Below are 23,014 nucleotides of genomic sequence, written 5' to 3' on the forward strand. Positions count from 1 at the left end.
TTCCGCCGGTCAATGCTATGGGACTGAGTGGGGGCCATCTTCCCCTCACTCGGGAGCCAGCCAAACAGGAGAGAGGACCCAATCATCTCCGCTGCTACCAGCGGCTCCAGTCAGAGGCGTACCTAGGGTCTCCAGCGCCCTTGGCGAGAATCTGTATCGGCGCCCCCCTGGCACCCCCCCTCATTCAGTACAGACCCCCCTACAGTGCAGACCCCCCTACAATACAGACCCTCCTACAGTTCAGACCCCCCCTACAATACAGACCCCCCTACAATACAGACCCCCCCTACAGTTCAGACCCCCCCTACAGTACAGACCCCCCTACAGTGCAGACCCCCCCTACAATACAGACTGCCCCCTACAGTGCAGACCCCCCTACAATACAGACCCCCCACAGTTCAACCCCACCCCTACAATAAGACCCCCCTACAGTACAGACCCCCCTACAGCGCAGACCCCCCTCCTACAATACAGACCCCCCTACAGTGCAGATCCCCCTCCTACAATACAGACCCCCCTACAGTGCAGACCCACCTTCAGACCCATAATGTACCACGGCTCAGATGATCAGCGCGGGAAATGCACAGTCAGTATATGTAGACATAACGGAGGAGGGGGGGCGGCTTCACTCTGCTTGGCTGTGTGAGACAGCCAAGACTTATCAGAGGCACAGCCACGAGAGAAGGGGATCATTGTGGCCGGGTCCCGGGTGTCACTCGGGTGCGGCTTGCAACCCTCCCTTGCAAAGCCAGGCTCTCCATGTGTGTGTTAGCTGCCACTGCTTGTCACCGCGCCCGAACTCCGTGCCGCTGCTCAAACCCTCCCGCTGTCTCCGCTTCAGTCATGGAGGGGGGTGCCGGCCTGACACCCCCCTAATGTGTGGCACCCGGGGCGGCCCACCCCCCACTTAGTACGCCACTGGACCAGCGCACTAGCCCAGCAGCAAGCAGCAGTGCTCCGCGCCGCCAGCCCACCGCTGCTGTGCCTGTGCTGAAGTGAAGAACACTGCCAATTGGCACCCCCCTCAGCCTGCGCCCCTGGCGGGCGCCGGTCTCGCCATCCGCTTGGTACGCCCCTGGCTCCAGTAAGCGTTGGAGACCACAGGAGCCCCCAAAAAAGCGATTTCATGGAGAATCCGCCGCTGAGACCACTTTTATCTGAAAATGGGCCACCCGCTGAAGAAGAGGATACCGGGGAGTTATGGCAGCTATCTCTATTCCTCTTCAAACAGCCAACTGATCCCAGGCTGCAGTGGCCCCTTTCACTGGCCCTCCTGGCTAATCTTCCACAGTCCTCCCAGACTGACTCTACAGCTATCCCAGACTGGCACACCTCAGTTTTTTCAGGTTGTCTCTCAGTCCTCCCCGACTGTCTCACTCACCAGCCACCCGGCTGTCTTCACTCTGAAGATCTCCTGGACATGCTCGCTGGCTCTGCTGTCCTCACACTTGCTCCCATGCCTCTGGACAGGACTCTTCTGTGCATTTGAAGAGAATCCCTCCAGCACCCAAGCCCCAGGCCCGAGGTCACCCCCCCAGACTAGGGGGTTACCTTCAAGGGCCTCTGACAGCCTCCTCAGCACTTCATCTCCAGTTTCCACCCGAACTCACACTGCCCCTGCTGCTCTGACCCAGAGTATTTATGAGGTCCCTCCCCCTGCCAGGCCATTTGGCTGGGGATTGGTTAGGGCCCTCATTATTACTTCAGACAGCCCCTCCTAACCTCCCTCCCATTCTTCTGGAAGTTTCTCCAAAGTTCCAGTAAGTGGGGGGAAGTAACAGAGGTGCTGCCTGACGAGTCATCCAGCCTCCCTGGGTCACTCACCCTGACCCAGATTCAAAACACGCTGCAAGCCAAGCCTAAATTTGCCTACTTTACAAAAAAAACTATTTACATTTCCTAGCACTCTACACTAGAGGGTGCTACAATAAGAAATAGTGTGTATGTGGAATACATCTATGTAGAGCCTGAAAAGTTCCACTATATTCCTGACATATTCAAGATTTTTATTTTCACTTTCAGTAATTCTGCACTGCAAGGAGCAGGGCAGGTTTACAGCACAATATTATACAGTCTGGAAGGCTGCACAAGTAGGGACTCCCAGGAAGAGAAGAAGCAGTCTGGCATTAGGGTTGCCACCTGTCCAGGATTCACCCAGACAGTTCGGGTTTGTAATCATGCGTCCGGGTTTCAGACTGCCTGCCTATTCAGACTGGACTATGGCTTCCCAGCAGGGTTGCTGGCTGCAGTTGTCTAAGCTGAGAGTGTCTGTTACACTCTTTCACCCTGCCCAAAGCCAACACTAACAATCCCCCTCAAACACACACACAGACAGGAGAAGAGAGAGGGCTCAATCTGCGCCTCTTCCCCCCTCCCCTACCCCTCTGTTTCTACCCACACTCCAATCCCCGGTGCTGTGCCTCAGGAAAGGAAATTTGGGGCCAGAAATTTGAAGTCCAGCAGCCGCAGATACATCTGGATGAGAGGTGCTGACTGCCAAGGGGTGAGTGAGCTCACCATCCATCCCTGTCTGTGACTGAAGTCTCCCCCCTTCTCTCTCCTGCCTCTGAGTGAGTACACTAAGGCAAATCAATGTTCTCAGAGCACCCTTTACATCAGATTTCCCCTTTACACCAGAGGCCACAGTGTTTCCCCTTACATCAGAGTCTTCTCCGTACATCAGAGTTCTCAGTGTTCCCCATTAAATCAGAGGTTCCCAGAGCATCCCTTATGTCAGAGTCTCCAGAGACCTCCCTTACATCAGAGTCTGCAGTGAGAGTCCTTACAGTGAAAGGGAACTCTGTGAGTTCAGATGTAAAAGGGGAACTCTGTGGACTCTGATGTAAAGGGGGACTCTTGTTGTTAACTTCATATGATTAGAAATGTTATTTAATAGCAAAATATATGTATAATTTACTATAAAAAAAATTGCTGTGCACTGCTAAAGTGTTCTGGTTTGACTTGAAGAAAAGGTGGCAACCCTATCTGGCATCCATCCTCTGTTATCTTCATTCTGCCCTGGGGTGAGCTCTGATGTGTGCTGGGCAGGAAGCAGTGATCGGGGCTGCATTGTAGTGTCTTGCGTGCTCTGCCCACCTGTACTGGAGCTCTGTTACAGCCCTGATCCAGTCTGACAGGAACCTGTGCCTGGGAAAGAGTGAGATTCCACTTTATGGGAAGGTGTGTGTCATAGAGAGGGAGCCAGCAATAGATATGGGTGCATCCTCGGCTCTGCTTTTGGGCAGGCTTTATCATCAACAGGGACTGAAGCATTGCTAGCAGTAGCAGTCTGTGTATGTTGTGCACAGATACTTCGTTCTTGCAACCTGCCGTCCCCACACTGTGCCCAGGGCAGTTGCCGCCCCCCCCCCCTCCCCGTCCGAGCCTTGCATGCACACCACAATTCAGGCTCAGTCTTGGGGATGTCTTTTTAGTACCGGTATTTATGATTGAAGAGCTTTAAGAGGAGAGGTGTTTAAGGTCACAGAACATCAAAAGCAATAATGGGAGCACAAACTTCTCACTAATCTTCTAATGGTATATTTTCAGGTAACAGGGAATGGACAGTATATCTTGGGCCCTACAGCAGCAGTCCATATTGCCACTTCGTTCCCTTCTGGCACTTGCGCATCTAACAGTCCACAGCAAGGTCTTAACTCACAATGTCCCAGGAGCTGCCACCCAGCATCCATCCAGTATAGTGCCCTCCAGCTAAAATCATTTAGCAATCTTCTCCAGGCCCTTAGTCCAGCTGCTTAAAGGCTAAGTTCACTTTTTTTTATTCTAAATTCCAGCTCCCCTATGTACCTATATACAGTATCTCACAAAACTGAGTACACCCCTCACATTTTTGTAAATATTTTATTCTATCTTTTCATGTGACAACACTGAAGAAAGGACACTTTGCTACAATGTAAAGTAGTAAGTGTACAGCTTGTATAACAGTGTAAATTTGCTGTCCCCTCAAAATAACTCAACACACAGCCATTAATGTCTAAACCGCTGCCAAATATTTTGTGTGGCCACCATTATTTTTCAGAGCTGCCTTAACCCTCTTTGGCATGAAGTTCACCAGAGCTTCACAGGTTGTCACCGGAGTCCTCTTCCACTCCTCCGTGATGACATCATGGAGCTGGTGGATGTTACCAGCTCCGTTTGAGAATGCCCCACAGATGCTCAATAGGGTTTAGGTCTGGAGACATGCCTGGCCAGTCCACCATCTTTACCCTTAGCTTCTCTAGCAAGGCAGTGGTCATCTTGGAGGTGTGTTTGGGGTCGTTATCATGTTGGAATACTGCCCTGCGGCCCAGTCTCCGATGGGAGGGGATCATGCTCTGCTTCAGTATGTCATAGTACATGTTGACATTCATGGTTCCCTCAATGAACTGTAGCTCCCCAGTGCCGGAAGCACTCATGCAGCCCCAGACCATGACACTCCCACCACCATGCTTGACTGTAGGCAAGACACACTTGTCTTTGTACTCCTCACTTGGTTACCGCCACACACGCTTGACACCATCTGAACCAAATAAGTTTATCTTGGTCTCACCAGACCACAGGACATGGTTCCAATAATCCATGTCCTTAGTTTGCTTGTCTTCAGCAAACTGTTTGCAGGCTTTCTTGTGCATCATCTTTAGAAGAGGCTTCCTTCTGGGATGACAACCATGCAGACCAATTTGATGCAGTGTGCGGCGTATGGTCTGAGCACTGACAGGCTGACCCCCCCTTCAACCTCTATAAAAAATGCTGGCAGCACTCATATGTCTATTTCCCAAAGATAACCTCTGGATATGACGCTGAGCATGTGCACTCAACGTCTTTGGTCGACCATGGCGAGGCCTGTTCTGAGTGGAACCTTTCCTGATAAATCGCTATATGGTCTTGGCCACTGTGCTGCAGCTCAGTTTCAGGGTCTTGGAAATCTTCTTATAGCCTAGGCCATCTTAATATAGTGCAACAATTCTTTTTTTCAGATCCTCAGAGAGTCCTTTGCCATGAGGTGCCATGTTGAACTTCCAGTGACCAGTATGAGAAAGTGAGAGCGATAACACCAAATTTAACACACCTGCTCCCCATTCACACCTGAGAGCTTGTAACACTAACAAGTCACATGACACCGGGGAGGAAAAATGGCTAATTGGGCCAAATTTGGACATTTTTACTTAGGGGTGTACTCACTTTTGTTGCCAGCGGTTTAGACATTAATGGGTGTGTGTTGATTTATTTTCAGGGGACAGCAAATTTACACTGTTATACAAGCTGCACACTCACTACTTTACATTGTAGCAAAGTGCCATTTCTTCAGTGTTGTCACATGAAAAAATAGAATAAAATATTTACAGAAATGTGATTGGTGTACTCACTTTTGTGAGATACTATATACTATTAATGTACCTCTGTTGCAGAAACAATAAAGCTTTCTTTGATTTTTTAGAACAAGGCCTTACCTTAGCTGCTGGTGTGTTCTGTGTAGATTAAGGGCCAAATCACACCATAGAAACAAAGTCCAGATGCATTTTCTACATGTGCATTTCTGTCGCATTTTTGATGTGTTTTTGATGCTTTCTAGTGCATTTTCCCCCCTTTTTTTCTTCACCTTAATGGAGACATGTGCGTTCCAGTTTATTTAGGTCAGGGGTGTCCAAACTTTTTTCAAAGAGGGCCAGATTTAATGAATAGAACATGCTTAAGGGCCGACCATTTTGCCTGACATTCTTTAAACCATTAAAATTTAGTCTAAGTGTGTCCGTCTGAGCGCTAATACATAGCCCAACAAGAATTCTCTTGCCTTTGTGCTATATGTGGTGAATAGATGAGCTCGGGCGTGTTATTTGGATATACCGTATTTAATTGGCTTATAACACGCACCTTCACTTTAAAAAGGAAGTTTCAGGAAAAAAATCTTAAATTTTAAATAAAGAACTGTGAAGCAAAATAAGGGTCAGTGCCCATCAATGCAGCCTAATCAGTGCCTATCTGCAGCCCCCACTCCATTACCATGAATGCATATCCCACCGTATTGACATGAATGCAGCCCCACCGTATTGACATGAATGCAGCCCTCACAGTATTGCCATGAATGCAGCCCCCACCGTATTGCCATGAATGCAGCCCCCACATTGACATGAATGCAGCCCCCACTGTATTGACAGAAATGCAGCCCCCACATTGACATGAATGCAGCCCCCACCGTATTGACATGAATGCAGCCCCCACAGTATTGCCATGAATGCAGCCCCCACCGTATTGCCATGAATGCAGCCCCCACATTGCCATGAATGCAGCCCCCACCGTAAAGACATGAATGCAGCCCCCACCGTATTGACATGAATGCAGCCCCCACCGTATTGACATGAATGCAGCCCCCACCGTATTGACATGAATGCAGCCCCCACCGTATTGACATGAATGCAGCCCCCACCGTATTGACATGAATGCAGCCCCCACTGTATTGACATGAATGCAGCCCCCACTGTATTGACATGAATGCAGCCCCCACCGTATTGACATGAATGCAGCCCCCACCGTATTGACATGAATGCAGCCCCCACTGTATTGACATGAATGCAGCCCCCACCGTATTGACATGAATGCAGCCCCCACCGTATTGACATGAATGCAGCCCCCACCGTATTGACATGAATGCAGCCCCCACCATATTGACGTGAATGCAGCCCCCACATTGACATGAATGCAGCCCCCACATTGACATGAATGCAGTCCCCACCGTATTGACATGAATGCAGCCCCCACCGTATTGACGTGAATGCAGCCCCCACATTGACATGAATGCAGCCCCCACATTGACATGAATGCAGCCTCCACCACATTGACATGAATGCAGTCCCCACCACATTGATATGAATGCAGACTCACCATTGCCGTCAGTGCAGCCTGATTCATGTCCATCTGCAGCCTTGGAGGAGACAGGGAGGGGACGGGACGACATACAGGAGAAACTCCTGTTTTTATCGGCGGCCTCTTTAATTGAAAGTCTCGCCTCCTATGATGGACAAAGCAATTGTCCAATTTACAATTGTCCTGTGTAAAATGTCCTTTTACACAGGACGCCGTGTAAACAGGAAATTCTCCTGTACGGCGCTTGTCCGGCCCCCTCCAAGGCAGCCAGCACATCTATCTTTTGTGGCTTCCGGCGCTCGGGGATTCGTTGGGGGCCACAAAAAATATATATGTCAAAATTACCAGGCGGGCCGTCCGAAACTGGACCGTGGGCCGGGATTGGCCCGCGGGCCGGACTTTGGACATGCCTGATTTAGGTGCATTCCAGTGCATTTGTGATGCGTTTTACCACGTTCCAGTACAGTTCAGTGCAGAAAAAAATGCATGTTTTTTGTGGAATGTACTGGAACTGACCGTATTGGTGTGAACTTTTCTATGGAATACAACAGGGGCTAAGGTAGGTACATGTTATTTTATTTGCATATTTAAGGAAGCTGTGTAAAGACTATTGTAATAATTTAATTTCACTTATCACTGATTGTTTTATTGTTTTTACTGTGTTACTTATTGTGTGGAAGTGCACGATTCTTTTTAGTTACATAGCGTGGTGATCAGGGTTGCCAACCTCCCGCAGCATTTTTTACTGACAAAACATGGACAATTTACTGGCGGAGCACATTTTTTACTGGCAACCTGAGAAATTACAGAACTCCTATTGAAAACTAACACAGTGGATATCTGAACAGTATAAACATGATATGGAAACACTGACAATACCTATAACAAAGTAATTTGCTTGATTTACACTTAAAAAGTCAACACAGCATTAAATTATCAGCCCCTGATATTTACTGGCAGTTGTAAAAAAAAATCACTGATTTTTACAAACTGTCAGTAAATTTACTGGCGGTTGGCAACCCTGGTGGTGATTGAGTGGTAAAGTTTTGTACACTTTAAATCAGCACGGTCCATTATAGGCATTGTCTATGACTTGGATGCTGTCCGTGGCTCCTGGTGTCTTCCTCCGCTGCTGCTGATCCAGCAGCTACAATTGCAACCGCGCTCCTCACGACCCAACTGCGCCCATCTTAGCAGCCCTCCTATTTAAAAAAGCCCAGGAACTAGGCCAAAAGCGCTTTAACCCTTACCAAGCCTGGGCCAGATGCTGGAAACTAACGAAACACATTTCAACGTGCGTTTGCACATTTCATATGGACTTTATTTGCAAATATGTGTCAATTTAGGATGAGTTTATCATATGTTTAATGCTCTTTTATTGTGTCTCTTATGCAGTGTTGCCAACCGCCCGTAGATTTACGGACAGCCCGTAAATTTAAGCCCATTTTTGGGGCGTCTGTAAATGTCCGTTACGGGCAACGGTGCCCGTGAAAAAGATGGCTGCGAGCCGACCATTCAACTGCACATGCGCCAATCTGAAGCCGGCCGGGCTCGGGAAAGCTCGTACACACTCGGCCGGGCGGCGCATGCGCAGTAACGCAATGCCGCCTCCTGGCGCCATTCTTAAATGGAATGTAGCGACTGCGGCACTCGTTCTCGGCGTGGGGGGCCTCCAAGTGTGTAGGGCTTCAGGATGAGGCAGGCGGCTTACACAAGGTTCAGACATGCCTCATTGCTGGATTTTCATGAACTCCACGGATTGTGACACAAGGAGCTCCTGGCAATGACACTGGGCATGCCTGCTGCAGAGGGTGGGACTCCGTGGGAGTGATGAGTACAGGATGTACAGGATGGACAGCAGTGAGCACAGCACAGTCAGTCACACATGTGAGTGAGTCAGTGAGACTGAGAGCCTGACTGAGGTAAGATAAAAAGATGGTAGAGGAGGACTGGGGGTGAGCTGGTGAAGCTGTAAAGGGGACAGAGGAGCACACTGATGTGCTGCCCTGTGGAGAGGTGAAAGGAGCACAGGAGGACACTGTCACACTGATGTACCTCCTGTGTCATGTCCGCAGCCTCTGTCCACCTCCTGTGTCATATCCGCAGCCTCTGTCCACCACCTGTGTCATGTCCGCAACCTCTGTCCACCTCCTGTGTCATATCCGCAGCGACTGTCCACCTCCTGTGTCATATCCGCAGAGACTGTCCACCTCCTGTGTCATGTCTGCAGCCTCTGTCCACCTACTGTGTCATATCCGCAGCGACTGTCCACCACCTGTGTCATGTCCGCAACCTCTGTCCACCTCCTGTGTCATATCCGCAGCGACTGTCCACCTCCTGTATCATGTCCGCAGCGACTGTCCACCTCCTGTGTCATGTCTGCCACCTCTGTCCACCTCCTGTGTCATGCCCGCACCCTCTGTCCACCTCCTGTGTCATGTCCGCACCCTCTGTCCACCTCCTGTGTCATGTCCGCACCCTCTGTCCACCTCCTGTGTCATGTCCGCACCCTCTGTCCACCTCCTGTGTCATGTCCGCACCCTCTGTCCACCACCTGTGTCATGTCCGCAGCCTCTGTCCACCTCTTGTGTCATGTCCGCAGCCTCTGTCCACCTCCTGTGTCATGTCCGCAGCCTCTGTCCACCTCCTGTGTCATGTCTGCAGCCTCTGTCCACCTCCTGTGTCATGTCTGCAGCCTCTGTCCACTTCCTGTGTCATGTCTGCAGCCTCTGTCCACCTCCTGTATCATGTCTGCAGCCTCTGTCCACCACCTGTGTCATGTCCGCAGCCTCTGTCCACCTTCTGTGTCAGTCTGGAGAAGAGTCAAGAGTGGGAACACCGCCGTGATGGATAGGATAAAATCCAGAGCCGCCAACCTGGAGCCGTCTGAATGAGTCCTGCACGATGCACCTGAGAGGAGGTCAGTGACAGTTCTGCAAGGCCAGTCTGAGTGGGGGGCGGGTTGCTGATGTAAGGTAGGAGTGAATACAATAATGTAAGGGGGCACTGATACAAAGTTTCCCCCCTATATTAGTAACCCCCTCCCCCCTTACCTTACATAGTTACATAGTAGGTGAGGTTGAAAAAAGACACAAGTCCATCAAGTCCAACCTATGTGTGTGATTATGTGTCAGTATTACATTACATATCCCTGTATATTGCGGTCATTCAGGTGATTATCTAATAGTTTCTTGAAGCTATCAATGCTCCCCGCTGAGACCACCGCCTGTGGAAGGGAATTCCACATCCTTGCCGCTCTTACAGTAAAGAACCCTCTACGTAGTTTAAGGTTAAACCTCTTTTCTTCTAATTGTAATGAGTGGCCACGAGTCTTAATAAACTCTCTTCTGCGAAAAAGTTTTCTCCCTATTGTGGGGTCACCAATACAGTATTTGTAAATTGAAATCATATCCCCTCTCAAGCGTCTCTTCTCCAGAGAGAATAAGTTCAGTGCTCGCAACCTTTCCTCATAACTAAGATCCTCCAGACCCTTTATTAGCTTTGTTGCCCTTCTTTGTACTCGCTCCATTTCCAGTACGTCCCTCCTGAGGACTGGTGCCCAGAACTGGACAGCATACTCCAGGTGCGGCCGGACCAGAGTCTTGTAGAGCGGGAGAATTATTGTTTTATCTCTGCAGTTGATCCCCCTTTTAATGCATGCCATTAGTGTATTCACTCTGCGAAAGGTGGTCTCTAGTCACCAGAGTGCCCCCACATCAGAGTTCCTGCCATTCCCCTTTATATAAGAGTCTGCAGTATTCCCTTCTTTCAGTGCAAGGGCAATGGTGCAGACCCTGATGCAAGTGGGAACTCTGATGTAAAGGGAATGCAGTGGACTCTGATATAAGGTGGTCTCTGGTCAACAGAGCCCCCCCCTGCTCAAATCAAGATCTGCAACATTCCCCCTTTACATAAGAGTTCGCTTTCACTGTAAGGGGGGATCCTGCAGACTCTGATGTAAGGGGGGACTCTGGGCTGGCTGGGTTATAGTAACCTGACCTTCATGTAAATGGAGAAATATGTTTTTTGACTTTTGTTTAGCTTAAACACATTGCTAATAGCACTAGCTATATGTTTAAAATTTAAACATTGATATTTGCACTGTTTAGCACTGAAAACGGTCATTTTAGGTACTTTTTTGCAGTATCAGTAAAAAAGGCAACTCTGTCAGTAAATGTATGGGTTTCTGCCAGTAAAAAAATTGATGCTGTTTGTAAATGTTGGCGTCCTGCCAGTAAATTTCACTTCGGGGGTTGGCAACACTGCTCTTATGTGATTTATTAACTTATACCTAGCACAAGGATAGCTCCCTTTTAATTATTGTTTGGTTGGAGCATTTTAACTTGCCTAAAAGAAGTTTGCACAGCACAGACATTCTAGGCATCTCATCCATCCAAAATTGAAAAATCAAGGTGGGAAAAAGCTTGTGTCCATGGCAATGGCAAACAAAGTGACAGTAGCATCAAAGCCTTTTTTCTGTCTTTCCAGGGAGGCATGCAAATCATCTCAGACTGTCTATTACCTGAATCTGTCATTTTCCCATATGTTGTGAAAAATTCCCAGGAGGCCCATTAGCCATAAATATGCATCCAACTTTGTGGAAGTCTTGACTCAATTGCCCATGCAGTCTCAAGGGGGAGCACTAGTACACTATCTTCTTCAATTGAAAGAAAAAGTATAATTCAGAAGGGTATGGTAAGAAGAGACTAAAGGAGCCAAAAAAGCCCTCTAGCGCATACCACAATTTTTTTTTAGAGAAGAAGATATTACAATTTGACATATCACAGACAAAAAAATGGGATTTTACATAATTTCAGGATAACAGGCAGAGCCTTGCAAATATTTTGTTCATACCTCATGGCCAATGATGCATCCAGACCCATTGGTGTGTGGAAGATACAACCTGATACTATAGAGTCATTTAATAAAAACTACAGACAGCTGTTTCAGTCTTGTTGGCCATCTTCAGTGCAGTGCATGGAAACAATGGCTTTTATGAAGTAGGGCTATGCTTGAGAACCAATATGAAATCTATGGGACCAAACTATGCATACACGGACATCAAATAGTGAAACTGGTGGAAGAATGTAAACAGTGCAGTAAGACACAGAGCAAGATCTAGGTAAATATATCAGTTTGGGGGAGAATGTGGGTTAGGCCTACATAGGGGAGGGGGTTGGCAGAAATGGGTAAAGTTGCCCTGCCCTTTAAACTGAAAATACATTGCTCAAAAAAAATAAAGGAACACTTTTTAATCAGAGTATAGCATCAAGTCAATTAAACTCCTGGGATATTGATCTGGTCAGTTAGGTAACAGAGGGGGTTGTTTATCAGTTTCAGCTGCTTTGGTGTTAATGAAATTAACAACAGGTGCACTAGATGGGCAGCAATGAGATGACCTCCAAAACAGGAATGGTTTTACAGGTGGAGGCCACTGATATTTTTTTTTCCCTACTCATCTTTTCTGACTGTTTTTCACTAGTTTTGCATTTGGCTAGGGTCAGTGTCACTACTGGTAGCATGAGGCAATACCTGGATCCTAAAGGGATTGCACAGGCAGTCCAAATCCTCCAGGATGGCACATCAGTACCTGCCATTGCCAGAAGGTTTGCTGTGCCTCCCAACACAGTCTCAAGAGCTTGGAGGAGGTTCCAGGAGACAGGCAGTTACTTTAGGAGAGCTGGACAGGGCTGTAGAAGGTCCTTAACCCATCAGCAGGACCACTATCTGCTACTTTGTGCAAGGAGGAACAGGATGAGCACTGCCAGAGCCCTACAAAATGACCTCCGGCAGACCACTGGTGTGAATGTCTCTGACCAAACAATCAGAAACAGACTTCATAAGGGTGGCCTGAGGCCTAACGTCCTCTAGTGGGCCCTGTGCTCACTGCCCAACACCATGGAGCTCGACTGGCATTTGCCTTTGAACACCAGAGTTGGCAGGTCTGCCACTGGCGCTCTGTGCTTTTCACAGATGAGAGCTGGTTCACGTGAATGGGTCTGGAGAAGCCGTGGAATATGTTATACTGCCTGTAACATCGTTCAGCATCACTGGTTTGGTGGTGTAATATCCATTCAAATAGCAGGAACTAGTGATTATAGAAATAGAACGCAGTTTCTCAGGAAGACTACACGTTCCACTCCTGCCATCACTATCACTACTCTAAAACTAAGAAATGACATCCTATTTACCTTTTCACAGTTTTAAAATTCTCAAATGGAAGTCATGTGTGCTCAGAAAGCTCTGACAAACTCTGGCGCACGGAACACAATGGCTGCCCTATAAGATCTGCAAAGTCCAGTGGTAGTCATTACGTGCCCATTACACCGCTGGGAAGTATATAGGCTCACTACCAACCATCCCTGCCTTCACTCTGCTCTTAAAAATAATAAACAACATCTACAAATATGCAGTTCAAAAAGTACACTCTAATGCCCCGTACACACGGTCTGATTTTCCGATGGAAAATGTCCGATCGGAGCGTGTTGTCAGAAATTCCGACCGTGTGTAGGCTCCATTGGAAATTTTCCATCGGATTTTCCAACACACAAAGTTGGAGAGCAGGAGATAAAATTTTCCGACAACAAAATCCGTTGTCGGAAATTCCGATCGTGTGTACACAAATCCGACGGACAAAGTGCCACGCATGCTCAGAATAAATAAAGAGATGAAAGCTATTGGCTACTGCCCCGTTTATAGTCCCGACGTACGTGTTTTACGTCACCGCGTTTAGAACGATCGGATTTTCCGACAACTTTGTGCGACCGTGTGTAGACAAAACAAGTTTGAGCCAACATCCGTCGGAAAAAATCCTAGGATTTTGTTGTCGGAATGTCCGAACAAAGTCCGACCGTGTGTACGCCCTATAACTGGTCATCACTTATATGTTCAGAAAAGCCATCCAAAGTCTCTTAAGTTGCTGGAGGTAGAGGCTGCACTATTTGATTTGTTTAGGAAAATTAAGGTTAGTCAGTTACCCAGTAACAAAGTTAAAGCGTAACTTTACCCATAACCACTTGATAAAAAATGAAATTCTTTAGCAAGGAACATACATTCCACATGAATAATTATGCTACCAAAATGAACGTGTGCTGTAAATTGTCTCCAGCATTGCTCCTGTTTCTTCTTGCTGGAGGCTGCCATTTTGCTGAAGGCCTGAACCCCTGAACAGCAGTAAACCATAAAGCGGAACCCCATTGATTTAATGATTCAAAAAACAGTTCCAATTCTGGAATACCAGGCTTGCTAACTGTCACACTTGCTTGTGTTCTCAACCAAACTGTCAAACCATCAAATGGCCGGTGTTTTAACTGATCACATGTACAGCACCATGGCAGTTGCAGATCAAACAGAAGCAGCGTGGATGGCAAATTTAAACTTTGATTTTTTTTTCACAATTTTTTTACAATTATGGAGGAAAGCAATGCTTGGGACAGAACACTGCTTAGGGGTTGCAACATTTAGGTAGCAGAGAGTACGAGCCTTTGGGTGTAATTTAAATGCAGACCAAGATGTTCAACAAATCTGGCAGTGGCTGGGGTTGGACCAGGTGCATTTTGGTGACTGCAGAAACCTTGTCAACATTTCAGCTTGGTCTACCTGTAAATATTGAGAAAAACAAGGCACATGAAATACATAAAATAAATGTATGCAATATATTCCATATAAACCACTGACTTTTTTTAACATATTTGAAGAGGTGAACATTTTTCAATCAGTGCCAACAGATAAATATAGTATACTTGAATAATACTAGCAGAAAAAAAACTGCCTATTCAATCATTTATTTAACAAAATATTAATTTTAGATATAATAGTGTACTGTGGAAAAAAGTATGTATATCCTTGGCTCCAAAGCCGTTATTGCCTCTTTTAGCAGAAATGACTTCTTGTAAGCATTCTGTCTACCAGTCTCTGATATTAAAGATTTAAACTACGTCACCAAGCAAAATTCCTTCATTTGCAAGGTGTTTGTGAGTTTCCTTGCATGAATTACCCATTTCAAAATACTACTACAATGTTATAGTGGAAATGCAAATGGGGTTTTGGCTAGGGCAGCCTGTTACCCTCAATTTCTATTTTCTGAACCATTCTGTGATGGATTAACTAGCATGCTTCGGATCGTTTTGTTGAAAGACTCATTTCCAGTTCAACTTTAACTTTTGGGCAGATGGCCTCACATTCTCATACAGCATACTTTGATATGATGTATAGTTGACTTGATGACTGCTAGCTGTCCAGGCCCTCAATTAGCAAAGCAGCCCCAAACCATAACATTTACCTCAACATGCTTCACAGTTGTTTAAGGTTCTTCCCCTGAAATGCTGCTATTGTGACCCAACAACTCAAAGGGGTTAATTTACTAAAGGCAAATAGACTGTGCACTTTGCAAGTGCAGTTACACTCACTTTTCCCAGAACTTAGTGAATGTGGTGAAGTTCCGCTGATTTCCACCATCCAATCATGTGCAAGCAAAAATGCTGTTATTTATGTTTTCCTTGCACCTGATTGGGTGTTCTTTACAAAGTGAAGCTTTACCACATTCATTAAGGGCGGCTTCATACTGCCCCAGTGCGCTTTTGGCTGATTGAGCTAGTGGTGGCAGTGGATGCTGCTCCCCTGCAGAGGCATAATACTTGGATCCTTGTCCACCATCAATTGGAGTACTGCAGAGAACACCTATATACCTAGAATTGCATTTTCCAGAAAATAGAGAGGACAAGTTGTGCAGAACTGTTGCAAGAAAATTCAGACAGTGGGAACGAGGAATTGGACATGGTGTGGCAATTGCCTATCAAGAGCCTATAGAGAGAATCAATTACTATTTGAAAAAACTGTGTTTTTCTCCACAGGACACATATTCAATTACTTCTGATTTCTTAAAAGGGAACTATAATATACCTTCAGTTGAGTTCGGAGCAAGGGGGTGACTAGGGCATGAGGACACCTTGACTGCACAAAGAATTTTTGCCCATTTTAATATTATGGGCCCTATTGTTTGATAAGAGGCTAATTTAATTACTTAGCATGGAGTGATATCACAGTGGTGACAAGAACTGGAAGCACTTTTATGGCTTGAACACAATAATGAGTCTTACATAATCCTTGCTCTAGAATAGAGAGGTCACTGTTCACATCTGCACTTGGATTTTCAGATTGTCTTTGCACTTTATGAATTGGGACTTTATCTATTTATTTATTTACAATTTTATGCACATTAAGTTTGTGGATTTATTATTATTGTGATTTATTGATTTTTGCCACATTACTGCATTGTTTTGTTTTGTTTTTTTAACAAATTTAATATCACAGATTTTGGTGTTGGCTGCTTTTGTTTGCTTTTTTATTTACCCCAGCACAGAATTATTTCCGTTTTTAAAGCACACCTAACCCACCTTTTTTTGTGTGAGTTAGCTGCGCTTTCTCATAGACTTCCATTATGTTCTGCGGTTTTGGTGCAATTTCACAAAAACCACGGGACATAATAGACATCTAAGAGAAAGAGCAGCCAACCCACTTGAAAATTTAGCCAAAGTTCAGTGGGGCAGTGTGAAGCCACACTAAGCTCTGGGGACAATAAGTGTAACTGTACTTGCAAAAGTGCACAGTCTATTTGCCTTTAGTAAATCCACCCAATGTTTGATTGTTCAGTCTTCAGCACATTGTTACATAAGGTCTGAACTGTAGTTTTGCTCTAATGTTCTTTTGGGACAGCAAAGGCTTTTATTCACACATCTCCCATGCAGATTAAATTGGTGCAGTCTCTTTCTGATTATAGATGCATGCACTATGACCCCAACTGGTGCAACAGTTAAAGAGGTAGTAAACCCGTGGACTTTTTTTTTTGTAGCCTGCAAAGTAATGTCATAATATGCTAGTATGCATCACACACTAGACAAAGCCCTTCCAGCGCAGATGCTTTCATCTTCACCCTTCTTCCTTCCGGATTTGCGGACTCCGGCTGTGGGACTGGCCAGAGCTGCGATGATGTCACTCCTGCCCATGCGCGCAGGAGCCGCAGTTCACAACACAGGGCTCTGAAGGAACAGCCCAGGTGGCCATTCTTTCAGAGCGCATGCACCAGTGGTGTCACTGGCTGCATGTACATTAAACATCTCCTATACGGCGCACATTTAGGAGATATTTACACTACCTATAGGTAAGCCTTATTATAGGCTTACCTATAAGTATAAGTAAGGGATGGGAGTTTACTCCCACTTTAACCAAACATCCCGCAATTACATTTTGGGGTTCATGGAGGTTTGCTTTTTGCATCAAATGGTCAGGTCTTGGGTTGAATTTGCTAGGCTGGCCATTCCCGGACAGATTGCTGATGTTGAAAAGTGTAGGCTGTGACCAAAAAGTAATAAAGAGAAAAAAATCTAGCTGAATTAAATGACAGTGATTTTTGAGAAACTCCATCACATGCAATACTGGCCCATTGACCATTAATGTAAAGCTGGCCATACACGATATAGTCTGATTGTACAATCGCTGTAAAATAATTGACCAAAATCATATAATATGGGGGCCAGTGGCAGCTGGTGTATTTTTTTTTGGGGGGGGGGGGGCAAACAACCACCCCCTATTAGAGCCTCTGGCTCTATTTACGTGCGTCAAAAAACAAAACAAAAAAAAATGAAATCCATGCATCCGGCACCCCGCATGTAGATTAGGGGGCTGGATGCATGGCTGTGGACAAACCTATACAATCCTTTTATTAATATAAATGCATGCTCTTGAAATACATAGTTAATGGTAGACTTAAAGGAGATTGTACAATTAGATTGGTATAGGGTATAGTGTATAGTCAGCTTAAGGGGTATTTTTCCCTCTGATCAAAGTACGCAGCGATTTTCACTCTGATCACCAATGTTCAGGGCTTCTCCCACTGACCACCAATATTAGGGGCCTTATCCCACTAACCACCAATGTTCAGGGCATTTTCCCACTGATCACCAATGTTTACTGCATTTTCCACTGACCACCTATGTAAGGGGCATTTCCCACTGAACACCAATGTTAGGGGTCTTTTCCTACTGATCACAAATGTAAGGGGCATCTCCCACTAACCACCAATGTTAGGGACTCTTTCTTACTGACCACCAATGTTAGGGGCTTTTTCCTATTGACCACCAATGTTAGGGGCCTTTTCCCACTGGCCACCGATGTTAGGGGAATTTTCCCCACTGAATGCTAATGATAGGGGCATTTTCCCACTGATTACCAATGTTCAGGGCATTTTCCCACCAATCACCAATGTTAGGGGCCTTTTCCCACTGATCACCAATGTTCACTGCATTTTTCCACTGACTACCAATGTAAGGGGCATTGCCCACTGAACACCAATGTTAGGGGTCTTTTCCTACTGATTCCAAATGTAAGGGGCATTTCCCACTAACCACCAATGTTAGGGGCCCTTTCTTGCTGACCACCAATGTTAGAGGCCTTTTTCCACTGACCACCAATGTTAGGGGAAATTTTCCCACTGAATGCTAATGATGGGGGCATTTTCCCACTGATCACCAATGTTCGGGGCCTTTTCCCACTGATCACCAATGTTAGGGGCATTTTTTCCCACTGACCACCAATGTGAGGGGCATTGTTACCACTGACCAGCAATGTAGGGTGTCTTTTTACTACTGACCACCAAAGTTAGGGGCATTTTTTCCCACTGACTACCAATGTTAAGGACATTGTTACCACTGACCACCAATGTTAGAGGCATTCTTACCACTGACCACCAATGTAAGGGACATTTTCCCACTGACCACCAATGTACCACCAGTTACATTTTTCCCACTGATCACATATGTAAGGGGCATTTTTCCCAGTTACCAATGTAAGGAACATTTTTCCCTACTTATCACCATTGATAGGGACACTGGCCACCAATATAAGGAGCAATCTTCTCATTGACCACCGGTGTAAGGGGCATTCTTACCAATGACAACTAACATAAGGGACTTTTTTTTACCATTGGCCATCAATGTTAGTTACATTTTCCTCACTTACAACCAATGTAAGGTACATTATCCCAAACTGACCACCACTTTAAGGGATATTCTTCCCACTGATCACCAAAGTAAGGGGCATTTTTCAGACTTTCCACCAATGTAAGGGGCATTTTTGTTTCCCACTGACCACCAATGTTAGGGGCATTCTTACCACTGATTACCAATGCAAGGTATATTTTTTCCCATATACCACCAATGTAAGGTACATTTTCCTCACATACCACCAATGTGAGGTAGGTTTTCCCCCAAATACCACCAATGTAAGGAGCATTCTTCCTACTGACCACCAATGTAAGAAACATTCTTTGTACTAACCCCCAATGTAAAGAGCATTCTTTCCACTGACCACCAATGTAAGGAACATTCTTCCTATCGACCACCAGTGTAAGGAATATTCTTTCTACTTTGCACCAATGTAAGGAGCATTCTTTCCACTGACCCCCAATGTAAGGAGCATTCTTTCCACAGACCCCAATGTAAGGAACAATCTTCCTACTGTCCAGTGTCCACCAATGTAATGAGTATTCTTTCCACTGACCCCCAATGTAAGGAACATTCTTCCTATTGACCACCAATGTAATGAGTATTCTTTCCACTGACCCCCAATGCAAGGAACATTCTTCCTTCTGTCCACCAATGTAATGAGCATTCTTTCCACTGACCCCCAATGTAAGGAACATTCTTCCTACTGTCCACCAATGCAAGGAACATTCTTCCTACTGTCCACCAATGTAATGAGCATTCTTTCCACTCACCCCCAATGTAAGGAACATGCTTCCTACTGACCACCAATGTAAGGAACATTCTTCCTGCTGTCCACCAATGCAAGGAGCATTATTTCCATTGACCCCCAATGTAAGGATCATTCTTCCTACTGACCACCAATGTAAGGAACATTCTTCCTACTGTCCACCAATGCAAGGAACATTCTTCCTACTGTCCACCAATGTAATGAGCATTCTTTCCACTGACCCCCAATGTAAGGAGCATTCTTCCTACTGACCACTAATGTACGGAGCATTATTCCTACTGACCACCAATGTAAGGAACATTCTTCCTATTGTCCACCAATGCAAGGAACATTCTTCCTACTGTCCATCAATGTAATGAGCATTCTTTCCACTGACCCCCAATGTAAGGAGCATTCTTCCTACTGACCACCAATGTAAGGAACATTATTCCTACTGACCACCAATGCAAGGAACATTCTTCCTACTGTCCACCAATGTAATGAGCATTCTTTCCACTGACCCCCAATGTAAGGAGCATTCTTCCTACTGACCACAAATGTAAGGAACATTATTCCTACTGACCACAAATGTAAGGAACATTCTTCCTACTGTCCACCAATGCAAGGAACATTCTTCCTACTGTCCACCAATATAATGAGCATTCTTTCCACTGACCCCCAATGTAAGGAGCATTCTTCCTACTGACCACCAATGTAAGGAACATTATTCCTACTGACCACCAATGTAAGGAACATTATTCCTACTGACCACCAATGTAAGGAACATTCTTCCTACTGCCCACCAATGCAAGGAACATTCTTCTTACTGTCCACCAATGTAATGAGCATTCTTTCCACTGACCCTCAATGTAAGGAGCATTCTTCCTACTGACCACAAATGTAAGGAACATCATTCCTACTGACCACCAATGCAAGGAACATTCTTCCTACTGTCCACCAATGTAATGAGCATTCTTTCTACTGACCCCCAATGTAAAGAACATTCTTCCTACTGACCACCAATGCAAGGAACATTCTTCCTACTGTCCACCAATGTAATGAGCATTCTTTACACTCACCCCCAATGTAAGAAACATTCTTCCTACTGTCCACCAATGCAAGGAGCATTATTTCCATTGACCCCCAATGTAAGGATCATTCTTCCTACTGACCACCAATGTAAGGAACATTCTTCCTACTGTCCACCAATGCAAGGAACATTCTTACTACTGTCCACCAATGTAATGAGAATTCTTTCCACTAACCCCCAGTGTAAGGAGCTTTCTTCCTACTGACCACCAATGTAAGGAACATTATTCCTACTGACCACCAATGCAAGGAGCATTATTTCAATTGACCCCCAATGTAAGGATCATTCTTCCTACTGACCACCAGTGTAAGGAACATTCTTCCTACTGTCCACCAATGCAAGGAACATTCTTCCTACTGTCCACCAAAGTAATGAGAATTCTTTCCACTGACCCCCAATGTAAGGAGCATTCTTCCTACTGACCACCAATGTAAGGAACATTATTCCTACTGACCACCAATGTAAGGAACATTCTTCCTACTGTCCACCAATGCAAGGAACATTCTTCCTACTGTCCACCTATGTAACGAGCATTCTTTCTACTGACCCCCAATGTAAAGAACATTCTTCCTACTGACCACCAATGTAAGGAACATTCTTCCAACTGTCCACCAATGTAATGAGCATTCTTTCCACTGACCCCCAATGTAAGGAACATTCTTCCTACTGACCACCAATATAAGGAACATTCTTCCTACTGACCCCCAATGTAAGGATCATTCTTCCTACTGACCACCAATATAAGGAACATTCTTCCTACTGTCCACCAATGCAAGGAACATTCTTCCTACTGTCCGCCAAAGTAATGAGAATTCTTTCCACTGACCCCCAATGTAAGGAGCATTCTTCCTACTGACCACCAATGTAAGGAACATTATTCCTACTGACCACCAATGTAAGGAACATTCTTCCTACTGTCCACCAATGCAAGGAACATTCTTCCTACTGTCCACCAATGTAACGAGCATTCTTTCTACTGACCCCAATGTAAAGAACATTCTTCCTACTGACCACCAATGTAAGGAACATTCTTCCTACTGTCCACCAATGCAAGGAACATTCTTCCAACTGTCCACCAATGTAATGAGCATTCTTTCCACTGACCCCCAATGTAAGGAACATTCTTCCTACTGACCACCAATGTAAGGAACATTCTTCCTACTGTCCACCAATGTAATGAGCATTCTTTCCACTGACCCCCAGTGTAAATAACATTCTTCCTACTGACCACCAATGTAAGGAACATTCTTCCTACTGTCCACCAATGTAAGGAACATTCTTCCTACTGTCCACCAATGTAATGAGCATTCTTTCCACTCACCCCCAATGTAAGGAGCATGCTTCCTACTGACCACCAATGTAAGGAACATTCTTCCTACTGTCCACCAATGTAATGAGCACTCTTTCCACTGACCCCCAATGTAAGGAACATTCTTCCTACTGACCACCAATGTAAGGAACATTCTTCCTACTGTCCACCAATGCAAGGAACATTCTTCCAACTGTCCACCAATGTAATGAGCATTCTTTCCACTGACCCCCAATGAAAGGAACATTCTTCCTACTGACCACCAATGTACAGAACATTCTTCCTACTGACCACCAATGTAAGGAACATTCTTCCTACTGTCCACCAATGCAAGAAACATTCTTCCTACTGTCCACCAATGTAATGAGCATTCTTTCCACTGACCCCCAATGTAAAGAACATTCTTCCTACTGACCACCAATGTAAGGAACATTCTTCCTACTGTCCACCAATGTAAGGAACATTCTTCCTACTGTCCACCAATGTAATGAGCATTCTTTCCACTGACCCCCAATGTAAGAAACATTCTTCCTACTGACCCCCAATGTAAGGAACATTCTTCCTACTGTCCACCAATGTAATGAGCATTCTTTCCACTGACCCCCAATTTAAGGAAAAGTCTTCCTACTGACCCCAACGTAAGGACCATACTTCCCACTGACCACCAATATCAGTTTTTTTTCCCTTCAACCCTGATGAATTGGTTTATTCATGGGGTCTTTGAGACCTGGACATTATATTAGTGGTTCTACTGTGGAAAAAAAGGTTGGTAAATATATTTATATTACTTCTACTAAATACCAGTAATACAAACTACTCCAGTAAATGTTCAGAAGCCAGGCATTTTGACTAACCCTGCCATCATCATCTCTTTTCCTCCCATACAGAAGCTGTGCTACCCCATGGGACTCTGAGGAACCCATCCACTATTGTGGTTTAGCTCACACATGAAACCACAAATGTCCAATCACACCATTACTACTGCATATCCATTGTATCATCTTCTC

Source organism: Aquarana catesbeiana, linkage group LG01 (genome assembly GCF_042186555.1).
Source record: "Aquarana catesbeiana isolate 2022-GZ linkage group LG01, ASM4218655v1, whole genome shotgun sequence".
NCBI classification, from domain to species: domain Eukaryota; kingdom Metazoa; phylum Chordata; class Amphibia; order Anura; family Ranidae; genus Aquarana; species Aquarana catesbeiana.